The following is a 21,546-nucleotide window of genomic DNA, read 5'->3' on the forward strand; positions in this document are numbered from 1 at the left end:
ATAACATGATGATAGTCGACGAAATCCCAGAAGTAAGAATCTCTGATTCATGGCATAATAGACAGTAATATTCTGCATCAGACTAATTAGACAATTTATTGACATATTAGTCAAGACAGATCATTGAAGTATCGAATCCAAACTAAAATTAATTACACAAAATTGTACGATGAAGACTGGAGGGTGAAGTGATATTTGTACGGCGGCACAAATCATTTCAAGGAAATCTGTCCATAGCAAAGAGGTGGGTTTTGAAAGCCAACACTTCTTTCGACATCAGCACAACGGTGACAACACCAGCAGCAACAACAATAGTTTCAACACCAGGAGCACCAACACCATCAACAACCACGGCACCAGCAACATTAGCATGCAGTTACAACTGCAACAGTAACAGCAGTTGTAATGTCCGCAGCCCTGAAAAGAGCATTAACAGCAGCAGAAACTGCAAATTAAACAACGCCAGTTACAACTATTGCTGCAGTAACTACAAGTTTGGAATCTGCCATTAAAGGCCACCAAATTACATACAACTGCAAGAGAAGGTCTTTAATTGAACAACAATTCATTGCTTCAAATGTCTCCAATACATACCCATCACAACCCACATCACACCGACATATCGTGTTGTGTAGATGGCGCAGAGGTACCAAAAGGGTAAGCGGTAACAAATGTGTAAAAGGAAGGGTGAGCACAAGCGGGGATGCATGTAAACATGAATGCACTAACGGTAAGCCCATCAGAAGCTATACTAGTACTATCTACATCATTATGTCATCCACTAACGATACCACCATCCAAACAGATTACCGAACACGGAAAATGAAATGATTAACTTCACATTCATAAAAAAATCTATAAAACAAACCTATGGTTCACATACACAGACATATAAGCAGCACACACGTTAACTACATTACGTTAACAAATACCATTCCAATATTCAAATATAATTGAAATATTGCTACAAATACATTTATGAAACTAAATGCTTAGATGGAGCAGGGGACTGAATAAAATCCGCATGAGAAGTACCCACAGACAGCTGTAGCAACGTAACATTTGTCCCTTATGTATGTGGGTTTTTCTATTGAAATTGGTTTAATTAGATTACATATTGTAAATGCATTTTAGTCTAGAGAGCTGCACTATAAAGTTTCTCAGTGATCTTAGGTAATTCTGACCATCAGCGAAATCAATATTTCTGATTCACAAGCCTTCATGCCAATTTTCGGTGGATACAAAATTTACACATCTCGACACTGAGAAGCAGGGTTGCTCTATTGTTTCATAAGGGTTTTGGTCATTTGATAGAACCGTCATCTTGAACCCAGAAAATAGTTTATTGGGACTCAGTATGAACAATTAAACTCGTTGTGGTTTATGTTCCGACAGAGACAGGACAACTTCGTATCTTCAGACACCTGGAGGTTTCCAAGGAACGTCCCCCACTCAAGCTTCAGACGATCGGAACGCCATCTTGGATTTGTAAGGCTAGTTGATTGGAGAGGCGACGCAAAAGCTTCAAAATACTTGTTCAGACGTTTTCAATTGCTGATTGATCCCAACAGGATTTTCTGAATAGTCAAATGTGGATATGGACAAACGCTGTTGTGGCATTGAGATCGTCTCTAAATATAGTATTCTGTAAGCCATTTGAAATGGTCAAAAATAGGTTGTCCAGATTCTAAAATCCACACGAAAATAGACCACCAACTCTTGACTTCATTTATTAAGGTGATGAGTGTAATGTCGGGCATTCCTTGAGCAATCTCTCCTCGGCAGTTTTCTTTGGAGAACTTCGTTTGTTAGAATTAACATGTTTTTCTTAGCTAAAGTTTTACATGAGATAAGTAAAATCCTTATTATATACATATCTTGTCATTTACAATATCTTTTTTGTGTACAATGTTGGAAACGATTGCTTAATATAATACCAAAGATTGCTTAATATAAATGCCAAAGTTTTCAGTCTCAATTGAAACATTGATCATAGGTTTACCCAATCAACATTGATCTGGAATAAAATAACGATAATTAATATTCTTTACTCGTTTACTCTTTTACTTGTTTCAGTCATGTGATTGTGGCCATGCTGGAGTTCCGCCTTTAGTCGAGCAAATCGACCCCAGGACTTATTCTTTGTAATCCTAGTACTTATTCTATCGGTCCCATTTGCCAAACCGCTAAGTTACGGGGACGCAAACGCACCAGCATCGGTTGTCAAGCGATGTTGGGGGACAAACACAGACACACATACATACATATATATATATATATATATATATATATATATATATATTATATATATATATATATATATATATACATATATACGACGAGCTTCTTTCAGTTTCCGTCTACCAAATCTACTCACAAGGCTTTGGTCGGCCAGGGCTATAGTAGAAGACACTGGCCTAAGGTACCAGGCAGTGGGACTGAACCCGGAACCATGTGATTCGTAAGCAAACTAATTACCACACAGCCACTCCTACACCTATAGTTTGTGTTATTCACTCTTTAATGATGCTGTTGCTTTTGATGCACAAACGATTATGATGTATTGAATACCAAAGTCCATCTCAACGTGTAAGCCGTTTTTGACTTGTGTGTGCTCATCTCGGAAGTTAAACCATTAGTATAGTCCGTTAATGCAGTTGGCTGTAGTAATGGCAGTGTTGATGTACAATGTGTTGATGATGAGGACGTCAATGATGATGATGATGAGGAAGCCGTGGGGGAGTACAAGAAGAAGAGAATCAAGTGTGAGGGTATTCAATAACGATGATATTGATGATGATGATGATATTAATGATGCTGTTACTGAGGAGAAAGACGAAAAGGAAAACAGCTATTCTGATGAAGCTTCTATGAGTTGCACCGCATACATAAGAGACGACGGATAATAGCTGAAGTGAGCTATTAACTATTTTGGTTTTGGCTCCTGAATCCATTCCGCACTTACTTTTTGCCATGCTATGGAGGATTTTTTGCAACCGAACGTTGAAGAAAAAAATTTCAAAAGCTAAATTAAAGGGCCAACATCCACATAACTTACTATTTTGATTTCACTTAGGTTCACCCATCATCAAAGAAAAGAAAAACGTCGTAGCACGCAACTATCAACAAAATCAGCTAAAAGAAAAAAAAAGACAATTACGAATAAGAGGATGATGAAAATAAAATTAAAATCACAGTGACTACTACTAATACTACTACTACTATGATGATGACAAAAAAAAATGAATGTCTTATATGGTAGGTCATTAGAGATGTTTGTATGTAGATTTTCAGTGACGTCGTTATGTTGTCGACGTTACGTAGCAAGCATTGAAATAAGAGATATTATTATTTTTCATCGTCATGATCATCATCATGATCATCATCATCATCATCATCAACAACATCATCATCATCATCATCATCATCATCATCATCAATCATCATCATCATCATCATCATCATCATTATCATCATCATCCTTGTCCTCACTATTATAATCATCAATCCTAAATCTCATAACTGCATTCAATATTCGTCGTTAAATCCAATGTCGTATCGGAATATTATCATCATCATCAGCATCATCATCATCATCATCATCACCAGCACCAGCACCACCACCCTCGCCATCATCATCATCGATATCGTCATCACCATCGTCATTATCGTCATCGTCGTCACGTCAATATTATTATCATCTATTATCATCATCTGCTTCCTTTTATCCCCATCATATCATGACATTGACGATAATTTTAAAATGGAAATGCCGAAAGGATTACATCTAATTAAATTTTATTGATGAGAAGCCAAACGAAAATATATGCTCATTTTTCAAAATTTACGTTAGTTTACTTTGGTCACCCCGAAGGAATTCAATGTAAGTCCAATTAGCTTCTTTCGAAATATAGAGAAGGGAAACTAAAAAAAAAAAAATATATATATATATATATATATATATATATATATGAATTCTTCATTTGGTGTACAGGTTGCTGAATAGCGGGGAGATTAAAGCTAAGACTCGAATTTATTTATTACATGATACAAGGAGTCTGCTAACATAACGCTAAACTTTCAGTGATAGTCTCTTTAATGGTTAACCAAAGGATTGTAATATATTTGGTCAACACTCCTAAACAATGTTCATACTAACACGTATCTTACAGTCAACTATTGAAACAAGTTAATTATTTCATTCACTGTTATATTTTAAATGGAGTTGATATAAAACGCTATTGTAATCGTAGTTTTATTGTTTACAGTTAGGATGAAAATACGAAACTAAACAATTAAGAAGGTATGTAATATAAAGAGGTTTCATATATTTCATTAGTAAAAGAAGACAAATGTTTAAGGACTATATGAAATGATTCAGAATTCATAGTGTCTCTCTATGTATTATATTCATTTTCAGTCTTTCAGAAATGTATATTTATTATAAATTCGTGGCTTTGAGATAAAATCGTGGATTTGACTCTTAGACGAGGCAGCGTGCTATGTCCTTGAGCAAGTCTTTATTTCGAATTCCTCCAGTCTATTCAGCTTACATGTTTGCCTGTCGACTATCGGTGTAGCTCTCTCCCTTCATTCAGTCACATGCTACCAGTTCATTCTGGCTTGTAAGCGACAGCTAATGTTTTTCTTATTTACTTTATGAAGAAAAGGGATTTGCATCGTTTCAAATAGAAAATGAAAAGAACTTTAATGAAAAGAACTTTCTAACAGTGATGAATCCTGACGTTTGCTGTTTGTATTTAGCACTTGTACGACCAATGTTATGATATGAAAATAACAATGGTTATTAGAATGGAGTTGTTCTAATTTTAAACTTTTTTCCTCTTTATTGAGTGGATGGTTTTTCCATATTCGGTTACAACCTAGTAAGATACAACCTAGTAAGCATGAATTTACTAAAGTTTTTATCAACATAGTATATCACAAAATACACCCTTTTCTCCATAATTCACTTGATACACAGGCTTTCCCTAAACAGCCTCATGACACAGAAGTTTAAGTTACATTATCACGTGATAGAACTCACCAAAAGCCTGCAAAAACTGTAGCAAGATGTTAGTCGATTAAATTGAATCCAGCACTTGAATGGTACCTATTTTATTGGAAAGACAAAAAGAAATGTTGTTTGAGAGAATTGAAATCAGAGTGTAAAGAATCGTAAATGCGTACCACGCATTAACGATTCTACCAATGCACTGGGCACTTTCAACTAAAGAATTTTAATTTTGGCACAGGGTGATTGTGAGGGAAGCGAATTTGTCTATTACATTGGCGACAGCATTTCACTAATATTCTATTTTATTTACAAGGATAGCTGAAAAGCAAAAATAACCTCGGTGGGATTTTTATTTCGGAATGTAAACAGCCAGAAGAAATAAGCAACGTATTTTTCCCAAAGCTATACCAGTTCTGCGTGTTCTCTGTCTTCCAGTGGTTTATCAATATAAACATGTGCAAGTCTATTTAATCCAGCTTACGATACCGTTTCAACAATTTTAAATATTGACGATAGAACCTCAAAATAGCCACTTTGAAAGTAGACAAGCAATGGGAAGTGTAAGCTAGAACTCACTTGCATCTCAACATGCTATCTTTAAGGATAGAAACACAAGATAATGTACTCCTTTAAACAATTATCTGGTGAAGTACGGGTTAAGCATTATCTGGGATAAACAGTTTTGATCAAAGGTCTGCTTGATCAGTGTTGATCTGGTGCTAAAAATGAAAGAGTGCTAACTTGCAATGAACTTGTGTTCAAATAGTAACGTCTTCTATTCGTACTGAGACACAAAATTTTAACTAGAGTCAATAGCAAATGCCATTGAACAGAGTAAATAAGGTGGTTTTATTGAAGAAAAAACAGAACCAACGAAACAAATTAGATCTTCATGTGAATTGAACTGAAATCGTTTAGTGAAAAAAGACTGACACCTTATGAATGCAATACCACTGTGCATTTTTTTCTTTTGATATATTGATAACTAACTTTGGTGCAAGCTCACTAATTTATAGGGAGAAATGTTATATGATTCCCAACAGAAAAGTGGACATTACTGACGAAACTATGGTTATTTTCCTCAGTGACCTTATTCTGCTCCTCCCTTCCTCCACTATCTTTCCCTCACCACCTTTTCTCCACCACCTTTTCGCCGCTGCCGCCGCCGCAGCCACGACCACCACCACCACCAGCATTTTGAACGTTACGATTTCTGTCGTGAGATAAATAAGATTATCGATAACGAGCATGGTCATGGTAAATATGTAGATTAAATTCATTTTGTTACATATATGCACGATGTCACTAAAATTTTAGTCTTGGAGCCAATTATACAAGTAACCATCTTAAACGCCGCCCAGACATACACTCACACATCCACAAATACACTTCACACATAGCGATATACAAACTCATACACTGATAAGAAACTGTTTTGAAAATGCACTGGTCTTTCAAACGCACAATGGAATCAACGCTCTGACGGACTTGACTCTTATCATTTGCTGCCTGATATACTTAATAATTCCATGGCTATAGTTATGATATCGTGGCAATAAAGATACTTAAAATAGCGCTTCTCAATGGTATAATTCTTCCTATTCAACTTTTCGTCCATTAAACAAATGCAAGCCACTTCTCTTTGCACTCCGGAAAACATCGTTTAATATCCTTTGGTGGACGAAATCCATGAGATATTTCCCATAGTTTACTGCACGGTATCAAAATAGATATCAGTTTATTCATAATGAAATATCAATTAACTAGATATTTAATAGTCACTGAATCAGACGACTGTCGATACAACATTTAATTTTATTACTCAGCTTAGTATAGTTTAGCCAAGTGTGTTGCATTGTAAACTGCCACCAAGATTATTATGTATGTAACTGTGCGTTTGTCTGTTTGTGTGTTCTTGCCTTTGTGCATGTGTATACAAACGTGTACATATGCATATATGTTGTGTGTACGTATTCATATATGTATATGTACATGTCTATATATATACATGAATTTAAATATATATATATATATAACCACATATATATGTATTCTTAATGCATTTATATCTCTGTATACATATGTATATAAATTTATTTATATACAAGTCTGTGGTATATATTATATATACATACACCCACATACATACACATATGTATATATATATATATGTGTGTGTGTGTGTGTGTGTTAGTATACATATATATATATATATACATTTACATGTTTGTATATATATATATGGATATATATTATATATACATATACATATGTGTGCGTATACATACATATACATATATATGCAGATGAGACAAGAGAAAGTGAGAAAAGAGAGACAGGGAGATATAATAGATCGAGAAGTCTTATGTAGAGCGGGGGGAACAAACAAGATAAATGGCTGCATCATTCTATATACCACATGCCAAGTCTTCATTCTCCTCTTCCTGTGTATTCACTTGAGATATCTCTGGATTATTTTTATATTTGATAAGTGAAATTTGCTACAAAAGTGCACACATTGATTTTAAATACATTCTGTTATATTGAAGTAAGTTTATATATGAATCAACTTAATGGAGTGTGTTTTATGGTGTCTAAATATCAAAGGACCTTACTGGCTTTTGATGTCGCTTACTCGAGTGGATATCTTTACACTGTGTTGGTTTTGCTGTACATTGGATGGATTCCAGTTTAATATCCTGTCTATAGGTTTTCAACGAATGTGTGTACCTGTAAGTGAATACGATTTCTAAATTCACAGAAAGAGAGGGATAAAGAGAAAGAAAATATGAACAAAAGAGACAGAAGGAGTTATGAACGAATTAAAGTGATAGAGAAGGAAACAATGAGAGAGGGAGTTAAATAGAAAAATAGATACACAAAAAGAAAAAAAGAAAAAAAAAGCGGGCTATATAAATGAAAGAGTGAAAGAATGAGAATAAAAAGAAGGAGAAAATAAGAAATGTCTAGTAGGAAGTTTTCTCTGGTATAACATTGGGGAATTACAGATGGGCAAGTTATTTTTGTGAGGCTATAAGAACTAAATATCACGGGTTGGTGAGTTCAGGAATGTGCAGTGGTTGGTTTTTATGACAGGATTTGACTTTTATGAAACTGTGATGAATATATGCATACGAGCATATTCACGCATATATGACGTGATAAGGATATATGTAACATAAATATGTATATATGAATGGGGTTACGTATTTATTCAGATATGTCTATGGGCGAATATATGTACACGCTTATGTGTGTGTGTATAAATAAATATATATATATATAATATATATATTATATATATATATATATATATATATTATATATATATATATACGTATGTATGTATGTATGTATGTATGTATGTATGTATGTATATAAAGCCATATGCAGTATACGTATATGTGTTATTCGTGCAACTTTTCATGCGTGCTCAGATTCGTAAATGTATTTGCTGTGCATTTATAAATACACACATACGTAAAGTGGTGTGTATGTATATATGTATATACATACATACATACATATATATATATATATATATATATATATATATATATATATATATATATATATATATATATAGCGAGAGAGAGAGATTAATATATATATATATACATATACATATATTTCAACACACATGTACACTCAAACATACACACACACACACACACAAATATAAATATATGTATACATGCAAACATATTCTTGTGCAGGTGTGTACTTAATATTTGCTTTACATAAACCTAAATGTACTGAGTACAAAATATTTTAAGAGAATTTTGTGGGTTACACCGCTATTATAACGTGGGCTGCGCTTTCATTTGTTCGATCAATGTTTACGTCAGTTTTTTGAAAAAGTAAGATGATTTCTGTGTCGTATGGAAGGCCTCAGCCATAGGTTTTCTTCTGTTACACAGCGTTGTTTTAAAAATCGCATGTGTCTGTCGGTAAAGCTAAATTTGTTGGGTTTTTTACACGTATGAAGAGAAAGGGTGGAGAGATATCTTGGATGAGTGAAAGACAAAGTGGTAGCAACGCAAAAACGCGCACATACACACACATATACACATAAAGTGTATGCACAAACACGCATTTATAAATGAGGTTTCAAAGTAGCTGCTATGATTATATATAGCTAGGTAATCTGATGAGAAGTGAGAGGATATTGACTGAATTTCTTTCCATACGCTTTTTCGTAGTCGCTGTTTAAACATATTTGTTGTGTTCTTTTTCCGGACTATATAGTTAGTCAAAGAATAGAGAAAAGATAGTTAGTCAAAGGAAGAAACCAGCGCATATGTCATTTACAAACATCTAGTCTTGATATGAAAATGACTAAAAGAAATTTCAGGTTTTGGGCTGCCTACTCTTAATCATTCGATCGCCATAATTCGCCCAGCGGTGATTCACTTCCCTCGAGTGGACTACCAGCAAGTAGAGGCAAGTGACACAAGAATAACATAGATAGATTAACAGATTATGTACGCAGAATTTTGATTATTTTATAGTTGTTGCGGTTGGCAGTCACTGATGGCTATAGTTGGGCATCTAATTATTATTATTAGTACATTTTTATCTACTTCCTTCCATTCTTGAATGGTTAGAAATAGCTTGAAAAAGATCTGGCTTCCATCTAGAGGAACGGCATATGGTACATTGTTGGTTGAATTAATAATAAGACAGCCATTTCCTTTTATCTTTTTATTTAGAGTGTGAAGGGCACCGACAGGAACATTTTATTTTCTCAGGGTCTCCAATACCGATAAATTGTAAATGGGTGTCAGTTTCAAATCAGATATCTGCATATGCTTCTTGCAGGAGCGGAAGCTCAGAAAGAAGGCATAACCAATACCAACAGACTAATTGTCTTGGTATAGAAGATGGGCTACAGCAAATATTCTGCTCAATAACATAGATTTGCTTCTGAGTTGTTTGACCGTAACCAGTTCACCTTAGTGGCTGACGATATATGCATCTCTGATAACGAGCGGGAGTAGCTGGGGAGCACCATAGCCATGGGCTTAAAGTAATTCTTTGGGGTGTGGATAATTCACCTTTGGAAACATGGGTGTTTCAGTTCACATCCTTAAACAACCCTTATATAGGGACCTTTTGAATGGCATGGGCTACTCGAATTGAAGAAAATTCTAACTGGTCCCCATTTCCAAGTTCATGCGCTGTTTATCTTGATATGAGATTACCATATCACGCACACATGGTTGTGATGCATGTGCCTGGTATAGCCTTATCAGACGGGTAGTCATGATGAGTATACTGTGTTTCGTATATTTTACCCGTGTCACTTTGATTGCATACACTGCTCTCTCACTAAAAAAGAAAATAATAATGATGATGATGATGATGATGATGATGATGATAATAATAATAATAATAATAATAATAATAATAATAATAATAATAATAATAATAATAATAATAATAATAATAATAATAATAATAACGTTGCAGGGGCTGAAATTTTAGGTAAGAGTCAGTTAATTAAAATGGCCAAAGTACTTTAATGGCACTTTTTCGATCGGCTGTGGAGAAATGGAAGGGATGAATGAACATCGGTGCGATTTTAATTATCAGATAAATCTGAACAGAAGAGAGAATAATGTATCTTAACAGACGCTCTTGCAATACTACAAACCTAGTGCACGTTTACTAGATAACTGGTTCTAATACGAGCACAGACTGTTTTATTAGCACCATTGTGGTCGTAATCAGTTTTCTTACACTATGTAGTACGAAAGAGAGAAAAAAAAACAGCAAAAAAACAAGCTACCATTATCACAGTCTTTTTATATCCATCTCAGTCACCGACAGTTCAAAGCAGAAACCCGCCTTATAACAAAAACGAAATGACTCTATCACGCTAATGTCCTTTATTATCACCACTGCTACCAGCGCCAACAATGCACGAATGCTACCACTACATTTTCATCGTCTCCGAAAAACACGACAATAAACATGAACACCAACACCGCCACAACTAATAGCAACACCCTCATCATTAGAATCAGTAACCCCTAGAACACCAGGCTCAATCGAATCTATCAACATCACTACCAGCATCATCGTCATCAGCAACAAAGATATTTTCAAAAACATCATAACAGCCAGCTCCACAATCTCCGTCGACACCATCGCCTATCATGATCATGATCATGATCCTAATGATCGTCATGGTTATCGTCATGATCATCTTTCTCATCTTCATCACCAACAGCATTAAGAACAATCATCTATCTCATGAAAGCCTTTATTTAATGTACATAGTGTGTTACTGCCTTAAAATTAGGCCATATCATAAACACACACAATATACAAAAAATAGTCGCCACAAAATCGCGCGGCACACAAACACACAAACACTCAGACACACAGGTATGTAGGAGGTAATATGCATATGCTTGTGTGCATATATGTATATGCCTGTGTATACATATACATGTATCTATATGTGTGTGTGTGTGTGTGTGTGTGTGTGTATGTGGAAATATATATGAAAGAAGTATTGAAAGTGCAATTTTAAAGATGTTTTCCACTTGACCGGTTTCACTTTTTTAGAAAAAGATTGTCAAAAGTAAAATGTAAAGCTTTGTATAAACTTTGTTGTGTTAAGTACTGGTTGTCACAAAAGTATTAAAATACATATGTACATTCTTTAATAATAATAATAAGACATATGACACGTTGGTTCCTCTCGAAGTCTTTGTAAACCCTTGAATACACCTCCTTCTGTGTATATATATACTACCAAACAAACATGATTTCTATTGAACTCCTAATAGTTTTTGTTGAATATTTTCTTAAACACTTTCTTGTAAACTGTTTTTAACATTTTCTTCTTCTTATCAAATAATGTATATATGCGTTTTAATACTTTCGTGACAACCAGTACTTAACACAGCAAATTTTCTACAAAGCTTTTGACAATCTCTTTCTAAAAAAGTGAAACCGGTCAAGTGAATAACCATCTTTAAACTTGCATTTTCAAACCTTCTTTCATATATATATTGTTGTATTTCAGGACGGTCATTTGTTTGCCAAAGAAACACACGCACTATATATTCGCTCTTCACTCGTTTATTACTGTTCTTATTCTAACTCATAAACAGATACACGCACATACACACACACACACGTACACACATGCATTTATACATATATGTGTGAGTGTGTTGTGTGTGTGCGTGAGTGTGCGTGTGTATGTTTATGCATATATTCATGTATAACAAAGATAGCACTGGAATTGGCACTAACTTTTAACTTTCGACCAGCTAAGTTGTCAGCTGTGATACATCTGAGCTCATCTTGGCTTTATATATTGTCTTTTGAAACAATATATATAGAGGGAGAGAGAGCGTGTGTGTGTGTGTGTGTGTGTTTGCAGTGGTATACAGATATCGTATATTGAGAAAAAGGAGGCAGTCGGAATTTGCATAATTCTTGCTTCGTTTTAATTTTTGTCATGAAGCGTTCGGTTAACGAACAAAAGCGCTAATAAAGAATTATCTGAAATTCTGACTGCTTCCCATCTCTCTCTCTCTCTCTCTCACTTTGTATGCATGTATCTATCTATCTATCTATCTATCTATCTATCTATCTATCTATCTATCTATCTATCTATCTATCTATCTATCTATCTATCTATCTATCTATCTATCTCTCTCTCTCCTCTCTCTCTCACTTTGTATGCATGTATCATCTATCTATCTATCTATCTACTATCTATCTATCTATCTATCTATCTATCTATCTATCTATCTATCTATCTATCTATCTATCTCTCTCTCTCTCTCTCTCTCTCTATATATATATATATATATATATATACAAACAAACTATGGGGGTTTAGTTCGCAGTTGATCTAAACGATTAGGCACGCTGGGTAAGTCCTGTGACGGCTACTAGGTCCCCAAGGTTTTAGCCGAGACGGTAGTTATGCAGATTCCCGATACAGCGGATATATAATTGTTATGATCATACCTGGTGTTTATACACAACATAGCAAAGACTGCATCTGAAACGCTTCGGAAAATACTTAATTATGATGATGATGATGATGAGTAGCTGGAGCAGGTGGAATTGGAAGATGTATCTACATGTATATTCTAAATATAATGGCATAAAGGAGTAATAACCAATTGTGGTAACCAATTTTAATAGCAATGGTTGTTTTTTTACATAAGCTGAAAACCAAACTTCTAAAGGAAGAATAAATAGGAAGAAAGTAAACTTTTTGTGAAAAAGAAAGATAGAAATATTGGTTTCAGATTTTGGAACACGTCTAGAAATTTGCGTCGACCCTAGAGTTCAACTGGTACTTTATTTCATCGACCCACAAATGATGAAATGCCAAGTCGACTTGAGCTGAATTTGAATTCAGAACTTATATATAGACGGAATGTCGCTAAGCATTTTGCCCAGCGCACTAACGATTCTGCCAGCTCGCAGCTTTTACAATAATGAAAATATTACTGAAAAAATAAGAAACTACGTTAGAAGGATTAACGTTTAGCTGAAATTGTATTTGGAGATATACTAAAAGGCAAGTTATTACTTTCGCCAATGTCGCTTATAATGGTCAAGAAAACAAAGATATATTAGGAAATTGTGATGTTGTAGTATTCATCAGTGGTAACATTATATTTGCTCGAAGGAATTGTACCAAATGTTGGCATTGAAAGCTACACCAATGCTAAAACGGGACGACACTGCATAATGCCAAAGTTCCCAGCAATGCCATCACGCTTCAGGACCAGTTACTCCAACAACCTGGGTTTCAAGTGCTCAAAGCTTTTTAATATTCTCCCAAAGAGTCTGAGGAACTTGCACAAATTAGATGTAGGGGTTTTGAAATCAAAGCTGGACCGCTTCCTGTCGAGAGTCCCAGATGAACCTACCTCACGGCAAGAGGTGGAAATGAGAGTAGCTATATCAAACTCCATGCTTCACCAAGTGCCACATATTAGAGGAGGGTCTTAGTAATAACAGTGTAGCAAAACGGCTGTGCATCAGCATGGCCACAGCTCTGAGCTGAAACTAGAGGAAAAATAAATAACTAAGATTACCCGAAACAATATTTGTTGTGCCTACTTATGATATGTATGTGTGTGCATATATGTACATATATATATATAATATATATTATATATTATATATATATATATATATATACATACATATATATATATATATGTATATATATATATAATTATATATATATATATATATACATATATATATATATATATATACATATATATATATATATATATATATATATACTATATATATATATATATTATATATATATAATATATATATATATTATATATATATATATATATATATATGTATACACATTTATATATATTCTCTCAAAAAAGAGTATCGGATAAAGTGAAACTATTTCAATCGTTATGTGGAGCTATATGGAGTACTTCCCTCTTTAGAGTACTCCACACTTTTCCTGCAGCAGGCCACTATTACACAATAATCGCACTTAAAAAAACTACAGGCGAAATGTGATTCACAACAACAGCCACAACATTGACAGCAACAATGACAATGATAACAGTTATAACAACATCAATCGAAACTGCTGCATTAGATCCATCAACCCCTATAAAATTATATCTGAAAAAAATCACTGGATAAAGCAAACAAATTATATAATCAAAAACGGCAATAAATAGAACATTAGCAAAAATGAAATATAATATCTATCTATATATCTATCTATCTATCTATCTATCTATCTATCATCTATCTATCTATCTATATATCTATCTATCTATCTATCTATCTATATATATATATTATATATATATATATATATATATATATATATATATTATATATATATATATATATCTATCTATCTATCAATCTATATATCTATCTATATTATATATACTATCTATCTATCTATCTATCTATCTATATATATATATATATCTATCTATATATATATATATATATCTATCTATCTATCTATCTATCTATCAATCTATCTATCTATCTATCTATCTATCTATCTATCAATCTATCTATCTATTTATCAATATATCTATCTATCTATCTATCTATGTATCTATCTATATATATATCTATCTATCTATCTATATATATATATATATCTATCTATATATATCTATCTATCTATCTATCTATCTATCTATCTATCTATCTATCTATATATATATATCTATCTATCTATCTATCTATCTATCAATCTATCTATCTATCTATCTATCAATCTATCTATCTATCTATCTATCTATCTATCTATCTATCTATCCATCTATTTACGTACACAAACACACAAACACATATATGTATGTATGCATGTATGTATACATATCTCAATGAATGTGTGTGTTAAAAAAAAACAGATACGAAAACAAATATGATGAAAATAATAAAAGCAAAGGCAAGAAATATCAATAATGGCAATAACAACCATCAAGAAGGACATCATGATCAGCAACAATAACTATATCAAACCACACCAACAAAAACAAATAAAATGTTGAACAAAGGCATCAGGCGTACTGCAATTGATTATTTTCTCTCTCTTCACAATAGTATTACACACACTCCTAGGCATCCTTATGTGTGTGGGTGGGTTTTGCGCGTGTATCTGTACATGTGTCCGTGTATCTATAATACTTGTGTGTCCCTATGTGTGTGAATTATTGGATAATGCATATGTATATATTTATATATATATATATGTGGGTGTGTGGGTGTATGTATTTACGTATGCATATATACATACATATGTATGCATATGTATATACACGCATTCAGATTCATATTATTTTGGGTAAGAGGCGAGATAATTATTTGCATAATATTTATGATTCTCTTCTCCCACTTTTCTTTTGTTTGTTATTTTTTTTTTATTTTTCTCTTTTTTTTCTTTTCGTCTCTTGCTTTGATGTCATCCAGTTGGTCGATGACGAAAGCAAAAGCGAAAACGGAACGATTAAGGTATTACATGAATGGAAATGTGGTAAAGGACGTGTGCAAATCCACCCAAATATGTGAAGACACTTACCCACCCTATTTTAGAACATTAGCTGACATTGTAGAAAATGAGGAAATGTAATTATCAGTGCATGCAACATTAATGTTCCAGGACAGAAAGTTAGAATGAATAATACATGTGCTGATAAACACCTTAGCGTAGAAATTCGCTTGTTACAACAGATAAGGAAATGAAGAAAGAAAATTAATAATGTCCTGTGTTATAGAAACAACGTTCGATGCGGGACAAACATGTCCGAGACATTTGACCCTATTAGCATCGATTTTTACATCTTCCTCTCTTCACAACAAATGCTTATTAAAAGCTTTGGTAATTTACATATTTCTCTGCCGACATAGTAATAGCCATTACAACATGATATATATTCGATTCAAGACTATATACATACATACATACATACACGTTCAAATATGTAAGTTTTACACACACACAAGCGCACACACTCTCTCTCCCTCTCTCACTGACTCTCTGTCTGTCTGTCTCTCTCTCTATTTCTCTGTGTATAGATGTGCATACATGTATATACATACGTATGTGTGTGTGGTATAGTTATATGTGTGTACGGGTATGTTTATATGTATGTATGTAAGTATATATATATAATATATATATATTATATATATATATATATATATGTATGTGTACATATATATATATATGTATGCATATATATATACATATATATACATGCATATAAATATATATACATATATATATATATGTATGTATGTATGTATGTATGTATGTATGTATGTATATATATATGTATATATCTTTTAGCTGTTTCACTCATCGGACTGTGGCACCGCCTTCGAGAAGCTTATTCTATCAGTTTTTAGCTAAATTCAGGACTTTAAAACACCAATACTGGTTCTCAATCGAAAACACGCAGGCACGAACACAGATGCACACGCACGCACACACACGCGGGCGCGCAGACGCACACACATACACCACACAGCGAATGTCTTTCGGTTTCTATTCACCAAATAAACTGACGTCTTTTGTCGGTACGAGGCTATGGTTGAAGACACTTGCACAAGGTATCACACAGGGGGAAGAGTAAGTCCTAGGGTCGATTTGCTCGACTAAAAGCGCTGATCCAATATGGTCCAGTCAAATAAAAGAGTAAAAGAATAATAAGAGTAGTAGTAGTAGTAGTAGTAGTAGTAGTAGTAGTAGTAGTAGCAGCAGCAGCAGTAGTAGCAGTAGTAGTAGTGGTGGTGGTGGTGGTGGTGGTGGTGGTGGTGGTGGTGGTAGTAGTAGTAGTAGTGGTAGGGGTAGTAGCAGCAGCAGTAGTAGTAGTAGAAGTTTTTTTATACAGTTAGTTTAGAACAATATTAAATTTCGTTTCACATCATTCTGAAACCTGAATTTACAGGATTCAGTTTTGAGATGATAAAGTAACACCATAATCTGCAAAATATAAAACCTGAATCTGTACTACCAGCTCGCAAAGATAGCATCATGCTCATAACTCGAAACTACAACATCATACCAGCAAATCGAAACAAAAGACCTGATTTAACACCGCCCATTACATTTTTATATAAGAATTTGATTTCTCTTCAAAACGATTTTCTTGACAAAAGAATGAATGTTAGTTCCTAAATTTGTACTTTAAAACTGGAGTCTAAGTACCCCATTAACAGTAAAATATTTATCTTTACAGTTATCTGGACACATCGATCTTATCTTCTGTTTAGAGCCATTTCAGGTAAATGGCATCACTACATCTCCCTTGATCGGTACGAACATCGTATTTTCTCATTTAACTGCTTTTTGTTGTAGAGATGCAATCTCAAATAGTCAGTAATCTTCAGTAAATATTTTGTGACAGATATAAAAGTAAATACAGTATGAAGACGCTTGATGAAACAACAGGGAAGTTAAACATAACTGAATTACTTTGTCTTCATTTTGATATTAAGTCATAAATTCTGCAAGTCCAAGCTCGTTAAACTATTTGAAAACTTACCTGCGAGAGACTAGCTAACCATCCTTCGAAATATATTTTTCTACACTTCTTAACGGTAGAAAATTAGATCCATGGTTACATGAATGTTCCGAAAGAATTACTATATTTATGTACAAGTATAATCCGTCATCATGTCCTAAATTATCGAACCAGCAGAAATTTTATTTCCGTTCGTTTCATTATTGGACTTGTCTCTTGGAATTATCACTTTCTGACCGTTCTAAAGAAATAGTTATATTAAGTAATTGGAACTACTGAATCTACGACAAATTATCATTATTTCATTTGGGAAGCCAACAGTAAGCAAGATAAATATTTCGTCTGACTTTTGTATGCTTTTGTGTATTTTGTACTAGTAGACAATTATTTTGATAAATGCTTGATAAGTTACTCCTTACAACAAAAAGTGAACCCAGCAGAAGAACATAATACAATATTATTCCTAAATCGAAGGGTCTAATTTAATATTTCCTACAACTATGTGTGAGACTTGGATCGATTATACAACGAAATTACATCGTGGTTTCATTTAACCCTTATTTCTGATACGTATCCGCCACATATTTGTGTAAAGAAAATAACAGTGATTAAAAAGAGAGAACAAACAAAAAGAACAATAATAAGTCCATTGTGGATAATAAATCTATTGGATTATATATTCAAATGTTATGACAAAAAGAGCCGATTCTTCAGCGTATAACGCTCGCGCTAATGTGTTGTAAAGCTTTGTGCACATTGAACAACGAAAAGAAAAACAAATAAAGCAATACAAATAAAATTCAAGTGTAAGAAAAGAACAATAGCATCAACAAGGTAAGGACAACATTGGTCAATAATAAGTATTGTTATAGCGTGGCCGGATCAATTAGGTACTGCTAATTTATGTTAAAATTCTCTCTCTCTCTCTCTCTCGATATATATATATATATATATATATATCGAGAGAGAGAGAGATATATATATATATATAAAATATTATTCGAGACAAAACCACTATTTGCAAAACAAACAAGGAAAGTTCCCTGTAAATTTGGATTTATTCCCTAATATTTATATATATATATATATATATATATATATATATATATATATATATATATATATCTCACACTAAATACATAAATGAATAAACAAATAATTAAATATATAAAGTTAATCCAAACAAGAAAGCACAACCACGCGAGGTTGTGGAGCAAATATAGTATATAGGACACTCAGGAAAGAAGGAAAGAAGGAGGGTTTAACGTTTCAAGCGGAGCTCTTCGTCGGAAACATAGGAGAATGAAAGATCCAGAGAAGGGAAGACAGAGGAATAAAAAATCGCCAACGGTACACACGCGGTCACATTTTGAAATGTTAATCCAAACAAGAAAGCACAAAAAAAAACACAACAATGCGAGGACGTGGAACAAATATAGTATTATTGGACGCTCAGGAAAGAAGGAAAGCACAACAAGAAAGCACAACCACGCGAGGTTGTTGAGCAAATATAGTATATAGGACGCTCAGGAAAGAAGGAAAGAAGGAGGGTTCAACGTTTCGAGCGGAGCTCTTCGTCGGAAACATAGGAGAAGGAAAGATCCAGAGAAGGGAATACAGGAAAAAAATCGCCAACGGTACACATGCGGTCACATTTTGAAATAATTAAATATATATATGTGTGTGTGTGTGTGTGTGTGTGTGTGTGTATTTGTTTGTTTGTGTGTGTGTATGTGTGTGTGTGTGTGTGTTTGTTTGTTTGTGTGTGTGTGTGTGTGTGTAATGTTTATTTCTAACATAGGAACAAAGCCATAAATTGTTCGGAAGTTGGGGTGTAAATTAAATACTTCATAGTACATGGCTAATATCTACTCATTGCCCGCAGATGGTAAAAAGGCATATCTGATCCCAGGGTGTTTTCACCTCAGAATGTACATGGACATAACGAAATACTGCATCGTATTGTGTCGTTCGTTTTCCCGTCATCTGCTAGAATTGTAACGTAGCAGAGGAAAACAGTTTAGGGCGGTCTGTAAAATATGCCGTGGAACCATTGTTGAAACATGTGAAGAAGACCGCCGTCATTAAAACTGATAATTTTGTTAAGAAAATCTCAAACAGGAAAAGAACACCAAAAAAAGAGACACTTACCATTGACGTGTAAGAGCTTTGTCGACATCGGCATTATTAGCTTTCTTTGCCATTGAGATATTTTCTTGCCATTTATCAGTAAGAATATCTAAGGTAGCACTTTTAGCACGAGTTTCATACGCTTAGCTTTTTCTTTGCATGTTTCCTATATGTCTAATTCTGGAGATTGGATTTGAAATTCACTTAGTTCTTTGCCTGTTTTGTTACTATGTTGTTTTCTTGCTTTCGTGCTTTAAGACAAGTTTTAACATCCAGTCATCATAGTTTTTCTGGTAGGTGTTTAGGCCAATTGTGGTAACATTCATTGTTAATTCCAGTTGTAAAAGTCCACGTCCACCTTTTTTTCTTGGCAGGTAAAGTTGTTCTATATCTGCCTTAGTGTGGTGCATTCCATGTATTGTCAACACCTTTCGTATTTTCCTCTCAGGATTACATATTTCAGTAATTAACCAGTTAAAGATATTACTATTATTATTATTATTATTGTTATTATTATTATTATTATTGCATTTGCACAGCTTCTAACGCTGGAGATGTACTACGGTGTCAGTGAACTAAGGTAACGACTCTTATTTTTCGAGGACTTTCCGGGGTATTCGAGCAGTTCCAAGCAGTGCTGTTTTCTGCAAGTGCTCCACCCTTATTGCAGTCCCTATTTGTTCCATGTACTTCTCAAGATTTTTGATCACTGTTCCCAGGGCTCCGACAATTATTAGTACTACTACCACGTTTTCCATCGACCACAACTGCTTAATTTCCCAAGCTAACATGTCATATCTATCGACTTTTCTTTCTTCCTTATCGCATACCTTGTTGTCAGCTGGGTATGCCTCTTATCAATGTGGAGTAGCCCAACCCAGTAGGCATCGCAACAGGCCGACTGTTCGAAGGAATTTCTAATTCTCTCGTTTAGAGAGAATTAGAAATAATGATATCTCTATGTTTGAAAACCAGTGGATATATTCCACTGAATTTAGGTAAATAATCATTCGAACAGTCGCTCAGCACATCGCTCCCCTGTTCGAAGGTTATAATGGACACAGGTGTGTGTGTCACATAGTTAGCCAGAGGCGGTGGCCTCTTGGAGCATAATCAACGGCAGCATTCGTCCTATTTTTCTGGACTGCCATGTTAGCCTGGCGATAACTATTAATACACACACATATATATATATTAATATATGTACATATATACATATGTATATATATATATATATATATATATATATATATATATATATATATGTATATATATATATAATATATATATATATATATATAAAATTAGAAAAAAAACACTTTTTATCAATTCAAAATGAACAATTAATTACACCATCTAGAAAATTACATATAA

At 33.8% G+C, this 21,546-nt stretch overlaps 1 long non-coding RNA gene across 1 annotated transcript; it reads right to left on the reverse strand.

Moving 5' to 3' along the window:
• Positions 1–711: 711 nt before the first annotated feature.
• LOC118761450 lies at positions 712–19,393 on the reverse strand. Its single transcript, XR_004997387.1, has 3 exons — positions 19,227–19,393; positions 19,055–19,056; positions 712–724 (listed from the first exon to the last, which is right to left on the reverse strand). It is a non-coding gene; the product is annotated as an uncharacterized LOC118761450 (long non-coding RNA).
• Positions 19,394–21,546: the final 2,153 nt, after the last annotated feature.

Source organism: Octopus sinensis, linkage group LG2 (genome assembly GCF_006345805.1).
Source record: "Octopus sinensis linkage group LG2, ASM634580v1, whole genome shotgun sequence".
In the NCBI taxonomy this organism is placed as follows: domain Eukaryota; kingdom Metazoa; phylum Mollusca; class Cephalopoda; order Octopoda; family Octopodidae; genus Octopus; species Octopus sinensis.